At 41.5% G+C, this 12,464-nt stretch overlaps 1 protein-coding gene across 1 annotated transcript in view; it reads left to right on the top strand.

Moving 5' to 3' along the window:
- Window positions 1–955: 955 nt before the first annotated feature.
- Window positions 956–12,464, top strand: part of TJP2 (tight junction protein 2) — a 162,620-nt gene continuing 151,111 nt past the window's right edge. Inside the window, exon 1 of the mRNA XM_069086967.1 lies at window positions 956–1,167. The gene's annotated coding sequence lies outside the window, so the exon portion shown is untranslated. The remainder of the gene's footprint in view (window positions 1,168–12,464) is intronic.

A 12,464-nucleotide genomic window follows, 5' to 3' on the forward strand; every position in this document is an offset into this window, starting at 1 on the left:
GGTTGGTAGAGAATGCTTTTATCATTGTAATAGTTTCTGGCTCCTGTGGTTGGGCCAGCACAGATTCAATGAAGTGATTAAGCACCGCGTGCTGAGCTCAATCTCATCCCACACCTATTGTCCCAGAGCAAGGAACCGGTATTTCCAGCAGAGCGAGATCTGGGGATCCCCGGGCTGGGATGGGGGTGGGGATAGGCGAAGCGAAAACTAGGGGAATGGGTTAATTTTCTCCTAAATCTCCGGCCCCCTCCCTCCCACCGCCGTGGGCACCGCCGGCCGGCGGGCATTTGTCCACTGGGCAGCCAGCCTCTGCAGCGCTTCCTTGCCATTGTGGGGGGAGGGGTGTGTGTGTGTGTGGGGGCGGACATCTCCAGCTCTCAAGGCCCAAGAGCAAATGAACTGTAACCTCTCCCTCCTGATGCACTGAGTTTATTAGAAAGGAAATCAGGGCAAGAAGAAAAGAGAGGGAGGAAGGGGGATGCAGAGGGATTGGAAACCACAGGGTAAACCCTGAAGGCCCGGGCTAGGATTCTCAGGGACCATTTGGCGGAGCAGAGCCTATGCTAGGGCGCTCTGGCTTGGGCGCTCAAGGCCCCGCGGCTAAGGGAGGGGACCCCGGCGGCTTCACTGTCCTTAGGATGGCGTTGATCGGGGCCAACCTCTTTCCCGTCCCACTCCCCAAAGTACCAGCCGGGGCTTGTCACGAATCTCGCTTCTCTCGGGAAGCGGACAAACAGGTGTCGGGGCGGCTTTTGCTGGGACAGGCGCTCTCCTGCTCTCCAGTCCCAGCTCTTTCCCAGCACCCCAGGGTGCTCACCTGGCCTCCAGGGAAGCCGTACCGAGAGGAGGCGTAACGACTGGCCCTTCCCCCACCCCGGGTGGCTGGCCGCTCTCTTTTTTTTCCTCCTTTCTCCCAAACCTCCCAACAGGAAATAGCCTGAGTCACAATAATACACACACAGGAGCGGAGGCGACTCGCACACCCAATCCCGGGTTAAGAGTCCCGCGCTCTGGCTCCAGGGAGTCGCCAGCCAGCAGTGGGGGCAGCCCGGCGGCCAGAGCAGAACTTGCACAAGGAGCTGTCCCGCTGGACGCGTATACCAGGGACCCCGGAGTTGCCCGACTTTCTCCATCGCACCAGCAGTTCAGGCCAACAGCTCCAGGCAAGTACCCACTATTCCTTCCCGGGTCTGCGTTCTGGCCACTCCCGCCCTCCCTCTAGGGCCAGGAGCCGGGTGCCTGGGCTGGTACGGTGGCGTGGAGCCTTCCCCAGGGAGGCTGGAGGACTCCCCAAACCCAGCTGAGCCAGACGTGCCCAGGCTGGGCTGGGCGTCGCCTGGACTTCCTTTCCTCCCGGCAGTACCTTTAAGACACAGGGCGCTAAAGGATTTGTGGCTTTCGGCCCTTAGCCCTTTGTGCCCCGGGGCGCTCGTGGAGGCAGACGCTGGGAAAATTGCATGTGTCCCTGCCTAGTCTCGGGGACAGAAATCCTGTTTTAATTAGTGTGAGAGGTTCCACCCAGACTCTCCTTTTTGAATCTCCTTTTTCTTGGTTCTTATTTTGGTCGTGGGAGGAGGGAGCCCCTTGCCCTCGTTAGGGCGTCTGTAGACTTAGTCCTTTCAGAATTGGAAGCAGCCTCTTCCACTGGTAGCCCCTTTATTCCTCACTTGGGGCTGCAGGTGTTTAGAAGGCAGCGCCTCCATTTCCCCCAGTTCTGGAATCATTCCGGAGACATCCTGGATTGAAACTGTTTCACTTTCGCCTGAGATTCTCTTTAACGAGATTAAAAGGGCCTTTGCTCATTTGTTTGCTTGTCGCCCAAGTGTTTTCTCGATGGTGGTGGGGACCAGAGATAACTTAGTTAATTAGTGTCTGCAGGACCCTAAAGAGAAAGAGTTGGAAGGAAGGGCTGGAAAAGAACCAGCTAGAAAATAATAGACATAGATAAAGTGTAATCGGCCTATCGCACACGGAAAGTGGGATCCGGGAGTGGTGAAGTTTTGTATTTCCGTTCTACTTCATTTAACCAGCTTCATTCCTGCATTTATTAGGCGATTATTGTATCACAGGAGAAATTCAGAGTCTAAATAAACCCACTTTGGGGGAGGGGGAGGGGGGAAGGATACAGTGAAATGCCCTTTTTTTTTTAATGCAATAGGCTGGTGAATTTTTCAGTACTTTTTTTGCAGGGCTGCTACACATATGAGTCAGATAGCATAGGAAGGCGGTAATTTCGTCTAGTCTTCTAGTTTTAAGTGGAAGGGAAGTGAGGGCCAGAGGTCAAGTGACTTGCCCAAGGCCATACAGGTAACAAATATCGAGATGGTAGGCGGAGGATCCAAGTCCTCTGACTCCAAATCCAGTGGTCTATACACTGCACAGAGCTGCCTCTCTTCATTGGCTAAAGGCCACGGAATTCCAGGCGTTCTTTAAGCCTGAGAAGGGAATTTCAAAACTGTTTTAAGTTCTGTCTAGGGGCTTTCTTTGGAACTGGGTCTTAGTGGAATGAATGAGTCTCTGCTCTTTCCCTACCGAGAAATTATGTCCTGCTGCTTGCTTTATTAACTGTAGTGCTCCGGGGACTCTAGTCAGTCATCCAAGACTTTGAAATCACGTTACTATTGTTAGTTCATTTCAGCTTATAAAATTTAGCCCCCTGAAAGGGAAAGCCCTTCCCTGCTGGATGAACCGATAAAAAGATATTGCACTCTTAACTGCTAAGTGTTTTAGGGCATCCTAGAAGAATCCTGTGAAGTACAGGATATATTTTCTGTATTCTTATATTCTGTTCTTAATCTTTGCAAAGTAAAACATACTCTCAAACCAAAGCCTGTTGGAATGCTTACATCCTAGATGACAAAACTGTTGAGATTTAGAAAGAAGGGATAACCTCATTTTTCTTGTAGCAGTGTATTGCAGATTTTGTTGTGTGAAAGTCTAGGGATTTCCCTAAAGAAGAAAGTTGCAAAGAAAGCTTGCTGTCCCTGTCAGCCTTGCACGTGGTGTGTCAGCTAAAGGGGGAAATAGATCAGTGGATTTTGTTGAAGTCAACGACAGAATCAAATGTAGAGGAAAGGATCTGAAATCAATTATTGAATGGATCCAGCCATGGAAGGTACATTGATTGTTGGGTCTGTCAGACACCACCACCCTTTTATATTCCCATTCTTTCTTAAAAGATTAATTTGAATTACTTTAAAAAATTTTGCACCAAAGCCCATTGTAGCTCATTGGGTAAATGCCAAGAAAGCAAATCAATACACTAGTGATGAAACAAACATCTGTGAAGCTAATTTGAATATCAGGCCACAAATAAAGACTACACATAAATATGAAAATAAATAACTACAATGAAGGTTTCCTCCTAAGTCATTTCTGTGGGAAGTGTGTTGTGTTGCTAAATTAAAAAAAAATAATTCCATGGTTCAGGTCAATTAGGAATAACCTAGCAAATACAAATGTAAAATTCAAGTGAATATCTATCTTACTGAATATCCGTGCATTCGCACATTTAAGTAAAGGAAAAAATAAAAATTTTCCTGGACCATTTTATCTTATTCAATAGTCTTCCCAATCATAAAGCACAGATTACAAAATAGTTCATTCCTCTAACTAAATAAGTTGTTCATAATGTTGGAATGTAATAAAGATTTGGAATGAATTGATCTGGAAATGTATAATTTCTAAAAATTAGCTTGTTATTTAATATCACTGCTCTTAAATATTTGGAAATCATTTAAAGTGATTCTACTGCAAGAGTTCCACCAATATTTTATTTTAAAGTGAAAGATTTTATCACTTAAAATTTGGAGTTCCCCTCTGGTCTATAATTTTTCACTAATTTATTCTGTAAAAATAATAATAGCTAACATTTATATGGCATATACTATGTGCCAAGCAGTTTGAAAATATTTTTTATCTGATTTTCATAATGACCCTAGGAGGTAGATGCTATTATTAGGCTCATTTTACAGATGAGGAAACTGAGGCAAGGAGCACTAGAGTGACTTCCCTAGGATCACACAGTTAATAAGTGTTTGAGACTGAATTTGAACGCGGGTCTTCTATACTCCAGGACCTGAATTCTATCCCTTGAACCAATTAGCTGTCCACTGTATACATTAGATGTTATAGATAGTTGTTTTTTGCTTTTTGGAGGGTAATTGGGGTTATTGCGGTTAAGTGATTTGCCCAAGGTCACAGGGCTAGTTTTTGTGTTGTGTCTGAGGCTGGATTTGAATTCAGATCCTCCTGACTCCAGGGCCATCTAGCTACTCACTGTGCCACCTAGCTGCCCCCTCCCCTTTTTTTTTTTGCTTAGATTGTTTTTATAACTAAGGGAGTGTCCCATTAAATGGACAACACCTACTTTTGAGTTTAAGAGATAAAGCTATATCAGCATACCTCATTTTATTGTGCTTGGCTTTATTGCACTTTGCAGATATTGTGGGGTTTGTTTGTTGTTGTTTTTCAGATTGAAGGTTTGTTGTGATTGTGTCAAGTCTATCCATACCATTTTTTCAACATCTGTGTCACATTTTGGTAATTCTCACAATATTTCAAATTTTTTATTATTGTTATGTTATCTGTTGTGGTGGTTTGTGATCAGTGATCCTTGATGTTAGTTTTTTTTTTTTTTTTTTTTTGGGGGGGCTAGAATAGAACCTATATAAGACAGCAAACTTAACAAATGTTGTGTGTGTTCTGACTGCTCCACACACTGACTGTTCCCCTCCTCCCCCTGGCCTTCCTATTCCCTGAGACACAACAATATTGAAATTAGTCCAATTAATAACACTGTGATGGCCTCAAAGTGTTCAGGTGAAAGGAAAAGTCGATCAACAAGGCAAGTATATTATCTCATTTTGTTGTCACAATAACCCTGGGAAGTAGGTACTTTTATTATCCTCATTTTACAGATGAGGGAACCAAGGCTCTAACTAGGTTAAGTAATTTGTGCAGATTCATATAGCTATGTCAGTCTCTGAGGCAGGTTTTGAACTCAGTTTTTCCCCCATTCCAGGTCCATGAGGACCTTTTTATTCTTTATTCTTATTCTTTCTTATTCTTTTCTACCTTTTTATTCTTTGTTTCTTCTAGCTTATTAAGGATGCATATCTTATGTTATACCTGTGTATCCATAGTCACATAGTTTTATATTTTAGAAACTTCCCCATAGGAATGAAATTTGTTTCAACTGCAGTTTTGCCAAGTGTCTGGTTTTTGGTGGTACTGTTTTCAGCAAGACCCCGCAAGTACCTATTCAAAATTTAGTTCATTATCTAAGAATATGATTCCATATACCAAAAGGGGGTAGCTAGGTGGCACAATGACTAGACCCCTGGCCCTGGAGTCAGGAGAACTGGGTTCAAATGTGACCTCAGATGCTTACTAGCTTGTGACCCTGGGCAAGTCACTTAAACCTGTTAGCTTCAGTTTCCTCATCTGTAAAAAGAGCTGTAAAAGGAAATGGCAAACCACTCCAGTATGTTTGCCAAGAGAGCTCCAAATGGATATCACAGATATGACTGAAACAACTGAAAAACAATAAAATGCATAAAGAAATCACGAAAAATGCAAAAAATGCAATAAGCAGTTAATAAGATATTTTGCCAAACTTGTTTTGGATTACTTTTTTTCTTTTTTCTCTCTTTTTTCTTTTTTAGTTTACATCATTCATTTCCACAAGATTTTAAGTTACAAATTTTCTCCCCAATTTTCCCTATCCACCACCCCAAAACAGTGTTCCCACTGAATATCCCCACCTCCAGTCTGCTCTCTCCCATATTTTTTCTCATTCCCTTTCGACTTTCCAGTAGGGCACAGTGGATCTCTATGCCCCAGTGCCTGTATATCTCATTTCCCAGTTACATGTAAAATATTAATAATAATATGTATATATTTTTAAACATTTGATTTTAAAACTTTGGATTCCAGATTCTTTCCCTTCGTCCCTTATCACCCACCTTCACATGAGCAGTTGGAGAAGATGGAGTGGGAGATGTTGGAGAAGATGGGAGTGGGAGAGGTTGGAGAAGATGGGAGTGGGAGAGGGTTGAGACGAGCACAGTTGGAAACTTGAACTTGATAAACTTTAAAGGGTGAGGGAAGGGGGGAAAGTATTTAAGCTCCGTTTTTGTTTTTCATGCATCACTGGTGTGCAGTTGTCAAATAGTCCCAACTTTTGTTATCTTCATGGTATGGTGTGGGAGTGGTCAGATTCAAGGGCTGGCTCTGCCTCTGATTTTGGCCAAGTGCTTCACCTCAGTGCCCTCTTCTCTAAAACAAAGTGGTTTTGACTAAGTCCCTTTTAGCTCTTTCTTTCTATGACTAATCTATCATAGCAATGAATCAGCCTATAATGGTTGGGAAACATGAAAGGTAGGGTTGCTTAAAGCTTGGAGCTGTTGGGGTGGCTTGGGAATTCCTTTTAGTTTATTTTGTGTTCTCCTGGTTCCTAGTCCTCTGGGGAAGGCAGTCAATAGTTTGTATGACTGGTCTGTGTTTCTTGAGGATTTCTTTAGGTATTCTACACATTTGATGGGGTTCAATCATATTTGGACTTGGATGGTCACTGGATAAAATGAATTAGACAAGGGTTAGAATCAAGAAAGTATTGTAATTGTCAAGGCTGGGGAGAGGTAAACCAAAGGCTTTTATATCTGCAATCAATAGGGTAAAGAGGTAACAAGGGGTTTAGAGCTGGAAATTATTGGTGATCAATTCTGATGAGAGTGAGATTCAAGCCTTACCCATTCTCGCCCCCTCCCTTCCATTTCCCACTCCATTAAAAATCTCTTCCTTTTTTTTTTTTTTAAAGCAATCAGGGTTAAGTAACTTGCTCAAGGTTACAAGGCCAGTTATTTCTGGGTGTGGTGCTGAGTATCTGAGCCCAGATTTGATCCAGGTCATCCGGACACTGGAGCCAGTACTCTTACTCGCTGAGCCACCTGGCCACCCCTAAGCAATTGGGGTTAAGTAACTTGCTCAAGGTTACATGGCCAGGTGTTTCTGGGTGGGTGCTAAGTGTCTGAGCCCAGGATTCGATTTCCAGGTCTTCTCAACACTGGAGCTGGTGCTCTTACTCGCTGTGCTACCTGGCCGCCCCAAAATCTCTTCCTTTTAACCATCTTTTATGTGAGAAAATTGTCCCCTCTTTCCCCCTCCCTTCCTGCTTCTCCCACTGCATCATTCTTTCTCACCTCTTCATTTTTTTTTTTGGATTCCAACATAAAAAACTCATATCCACGTCTTCTTTCTATGTAAACTCCTTTTAACTGCCCTAATAATGATAATGTTCTTAGGAGTTACATGTGTCATCTTTCCATATAGGGATGTACACAGTTGAACATTATTGAGTCCCTTGCGATGGCTCTTTCAGGTTTGTTTTTTATGCTTCTCAAGTCTTCTGTTTGAATGTCAGATTTTTCTTTTCAGCTCTGGTCTTTTGGTCAGGAATGCTTCCAAGTCCTCTTTCATTCAATATCAATTGCCCTCCCTCCCCAATTATACTCAGTTTTGCTGAGTAGGCGATTCTTGGTTGTAAGCCTAGTTCCTTTGCTTACCTGAATATCATATTCCAAGTCCTCTGCTTCTTTAATGTGGAAGCAGCTAATCTAGTGTGATGCTGACTGGTTCTGTGATATTTGGATTGTTTCTTTCTGGCTGCTTGAAGTACTTTCCCTTTGACCTGGGGGCTCTGAAATTTGGCTATAATATTCCTGGGAGTTTTTATTTTGGGAACTCTTTCTGGAGGTGACTGGTGAATTCTTTCAATGTCTATTTTACCCTCTGGATCTTAAGATATCAGGGCAGTTTTTCTCAGTAATTTCTTTAAATATTATGTCTAGATTCTTTGATTCTGGATTTCAGGTAGTCCAGTAATTCTTAAATTATCTCTCCTCAATCTGTTTTCCAGGTCAGTTGTTTTTCCAATGAGATATTTAACATTTTCTTCTATTTTTTTTACAATTCTTTTGACTTTTTTAAAAATTGATTTTTAAAAATTTTTTGGTCTTTAGTAATTTGTTTACTGTTAGTTTACAAGATTCAGTTCCACAATTCCTTGAGTTCCAAATTTTCTCTCCCTCCCCATGGCGGCATACAATCAAGTATGGGATCTGCAAATACTTTCACATTAGACATTAGTCAGATTATAAAGAAGGGTTGTATCAGATGCAATGAACAATGGGAAAGAGGAAACAAAAACAAACAAGAAAAAGAAAAAAAGCAGGTAGTTTGCCTCAATCTGGATTCAAATTCAGTTCTTTCTCTGGATGTAGACATCTCTCTCCATCATGAGACTTTTGGGGTTGACTTATAACCCTGAATTTCTGAGAAGAATCCAGTCTTTCAAAGTTGGTGTCTGTAATTGTGTACAAATTCTTCCTGGCTCTACTCTTTTCACTCAGTATCAGTTTGTATAAGCCTCTCCAGGTAAATATGAAGTCCATCTGCTCCTCGTTTCTTATAGCACAATAGAATTCCATTACATGCATATACCACAACTTGTTCAGCCCTTCCCCAATTGATGGGCACCCCCTTAATTTCCAATTCTTTTCCAACCACAAAAAGAGCTGTTATAAATATTTTTGTACATATGGATCTTCCTCCCACTTCTATGATCTTTTTGGGATACAATCCTAGAAGTGGTATTGCTGGGTCAAAGGGTATGAAATTATTTATAGCCCTTTGGGCATAATTCCAGATTGCTTTCCAGAATGATTGGATCAGTTCACAACTCCACCAGCAATGCATTAGTGTTCCAATTTGTCCACATCCCCTCCAGCATTTGTCATTTTCCTGTTTTGTCATCTTAGCCAATCTGACTGGTGAGATGTGGTACCTCAGAGTTGTTTTGATGTGCATTTCTCTGATCAATAGTGATTGAGCATTTTTTCATATGCTTATAGATATCTTTAATTTCTTCCTCTGAAAACTGCCTGTTGATATCCTTTGACCATTTATCAATTGGGGAATGACTTGTATTCTTATAGATTTGACTCAATTCTCTGTATATTTTAGAAATAAGGTCTTTATCAGTGACATAGGTTGTAAAAATTCTTTCCCAATTTTCCACTTCCCTCCTAATCCTGGTTACATTGGCTTTGTTTGTACAGAAGCTTTTCAATTTAATGTAATCAAAATTATCCATTTTGCATTTTATAATGTTCTCTAATTCTTGCTTGGTAATAAAGCCTTCCCCTCTCCACAAATCTGACAGGTAAACTATTCCTTGCTTTCCCAGATTGCTTACAGTATCATCCTTTGTACCTAGATCATGCACCCATTTAGACTTGATTTTGGTATATGGTGTCAGACAATGGTCTATGACCAGTTTCTGCCATACTATATTCCAGTCTTCACAGCAGTTTTTGTCAAATAGTGAGTTCTTATCCCAAAAGCTGGGGTCTTTGGGTTTATCAAACAGTAGATTACTATAGTCATTCACTGCTGAGTCTTATGTACCCAATCTATTCCGTTGATCCACTACTCTATTCCTCAGCCAGTACCAAGTAGTTTTGAGGACTGCTGCTTTATAATACAGATTAAAATCTGGCATGGCTAGGCCACCTTCCCTAGCATTTCTTTTCCTTAATTCCCTTGATATTCTGGACTGTTCTTCCAAATGAATTTTGTTACTCTTTTTTCTAGCTCTATAAAGTAGTTTTTTGGTAAATTGATTGGTATGGCACTAAATATATAATTTAATTTAGGTAAAATTGTCATTTTTATTATATTAGCTCGACCCAGCCACAAGCAATTGATATTTTTCTCATTAGTTAGATCTGACTTTATTTGTGTGAAAAGTGTTTTGTAGTTGTGTTCATATAGGTCCTGGGTTTGTTTTGGCAGGCAGATTCCCAAATATTTTATAATGTCTACAGTAACTTTAAATGGGATTTCTTTCAGGAGGTAACCGATGGATTCTCTCAATTTCTATTTTCCCCCCTGGTTCTTGTATCTCAGGGCAGTTTTCCTTGATGAGCTCTTGGAAGATGTTGTCTAGGCTCATTTTTTTTCATCATGATTTTCTGGTAGGCCTATGATTCTCAGATTATCTATCCTGGATCTGTTTTCCAGGTCAGTTATTTTTCCATTGAGATATTTTATCTTTTTTTCTAATTTTTCACTCTTGATGTTTTGTTTGACTAATTCTTGGTTCCTTATGGAGTTATTTGCTTCAATTTGGTTGATTCTAGTTTTTATCGAATATTTTCCTCAGTTTTTGGAGCTCCTTTTCCATATCACACATTTTTCTTTTTAAGGAGCAGTTTTCTTCATTGTAATTGTTTTTCTAATTTTGCAATTTTTATTTTAAAAGAATATGTCTAATTTGGTTTTCAAAGTTCCTTTTGAGCTCATCTAGGAATGCTTTCTGTGCTTGAGACCAGTTCCCTGTTGAGGCTTCAGCTCTGGGTGTGGAGTCAACACAGTCTCCCTCTGAATTTAGTTCCTCCCTCTCACAATAGTAGGACTCCAGAGTCTTTGTCTTTGCAGTCTGGTTTTAAACCATTATGAGGTGGGGTCCTAGCCACGACCTTCCTCTAGGGTTCCTAAGCCTTTACTGTTTAAGGTTTTGCCCTATGTTTTCAGGTTTGTGGGGGGGAGGGAATTGGAGGAGCCAGGGTTCACTCTGCCATCCTTGTCCCTGGAGGTATAGATAGGGGCTTTTTAAATTTCTGGGCTGTGTATTGGTAGTCCCAGGAGTAGTTGCTGCCCCTACCAGGGGCCCTGCATTTAATTCTTAGCCTGCTGGGTCCAATCCCAACCCTGTGGTGATAGGCCTGGAAATGGCCCTTTTGGTTGGTGGGATGACTTGCCCCCAGGTTGATCAGGTGTTGTCCCAGCCTGCCTCTCTCTGCGTGCCCTTAAAAATTGTTATTTGATGTCTCATGCAGTCATTAGTTTCCAGTTGCCATATTCTGCTTTTTAAGGAATTATTTTCTTCAGTGAGCTTTTGTTCGTCTTTTTTCATTTGGTCAATTCTGCTTTTTAGGGAATTATTTTCTTTTTTTAAAGGAATTATTTTCTTCAGTGAGTTTTTGCTTTTCTTTCTTCTGGACAATTCTTCTTTTTAAGGAGTTCTCTTCTTTAGTGAATTTTTGTTCCCCTTCCCATTTGGCCAAATCTGCTTTTTAAGGAGTTATCTTCTGTGTAATTTTGTGCCTCTTTTATGGTTAGACCAATTCTGTTTTTTAAGGTATTATTTTCTTCGGTATACACACACACGCGCGCATTATTTTCATTATCTTTCATGAAGCTGTTAAGTCTCTTTTTGTAATTTTCCTATGTCACTCTCATTTCTTTTCTTAGTTTTTTCTCTACCACTTTTTCACTCTTACAGGAATTCTTTTTGGGTTTGGGCCCAATTAGCATTTTTCTTTGAGCCTTTGATTGTAGGTGCTTTCATGTTGTTGCCTTCTGAGTTTATGTCTTAGTCTTCTCTGCTATCATAGTGGCATTTTATGGTCAAATTCTTTCTTTTTTGTTTCCCATTTTTCCAGTCTATTTCTTGACTTTGTTTTTTTAATAGTTTTTTTGTTTTTGCTTTTTGGAGGGAGGAGGGCAGGGAAATTGGGGTTAAGTAACTTTGCCCAAGGTCACAGGGCTAGTAAGTGTTGAGTGTCTGAGGCTGGATTTGAACTCAGGTCCTCCTGACTCAAGGGCTGATGCCCCATTGACTGAGTCACCTAGTCACCCTTGACTTTGATTGTTATGCTAAAGTTGTGCTCTGCTCACTTAGGGGTGGGGAGGTACTATCCCAACCTTCAAGTGTTTTCATGCTGTTTTCAGAACTAGTTCTGGGACCCTTCAAGTTTTTGGTGCTTCCGAGGTGTTGTTCCACATCTGGGGAGAGACGTGATCATTGTTCTCCGGATCTGTGTTCTGGTCATTACCCAGGAAGGGCCCCTGGTACTCTCATGATTCCTCTTTCAAAAATTGTTTAATCTGCTGGCCATTTTCACCTTGAGGAATGTTAGTTACTTTTAAAAATTTATGTAAGTCTTTCTGGACGTTACATTTTTATGAGATATATTTGCCACAGTGATTTCTTCATAATCATTGCTTTCCCTTTGCCCCTTCTTCAGCCAGGAGTTGCCCAAAATGCGCCCAGGGAAGAGGGGGAGCAGCTTCCTTCTCATCATCCATCACCCCAGGGGTGTTGACCCACCTTCCTTCTTGCTTTGCTTTCCTTCCCTTCACCTTTCTCCTCAGTAGCCCCTGGCTCCAGGTCCCATCTAAGCTGCTTGGTTTTTCAAACTACTTGGATATAATGGGAGTCACTAACTATGCCATCTGGTAAGACAGTGGATCACCAGGCCTTACCATCTGCCCTGCTTTTTACTCTTCAGACTTTGACACTGTTACCTACTATTATATCTGTTATTGTAAGCAGAGGAGCCCTGGACCTCACCATCCATCCATCCATCCATCCATCCATCCATCCATCCATCCATCCA

The sequence above is a fragment of the Petaurus breviceps genome, unplaced genomic scaffold, assembly GCF_028583685.1.
Source record: "Petaurus breviceps papuanus isolate PSGF00001 unplaced genomic scaffold, PetGlider_PUasm1.0 118, whole genome shotgun sequence".
NCBI classification, from domain to species: domain Eukaryota; kingdom Metazoa; phylum Chordata; class Mammalia; order Diprotodontia; family Petauridae; genus Petaurus; species Petaurus breviceps.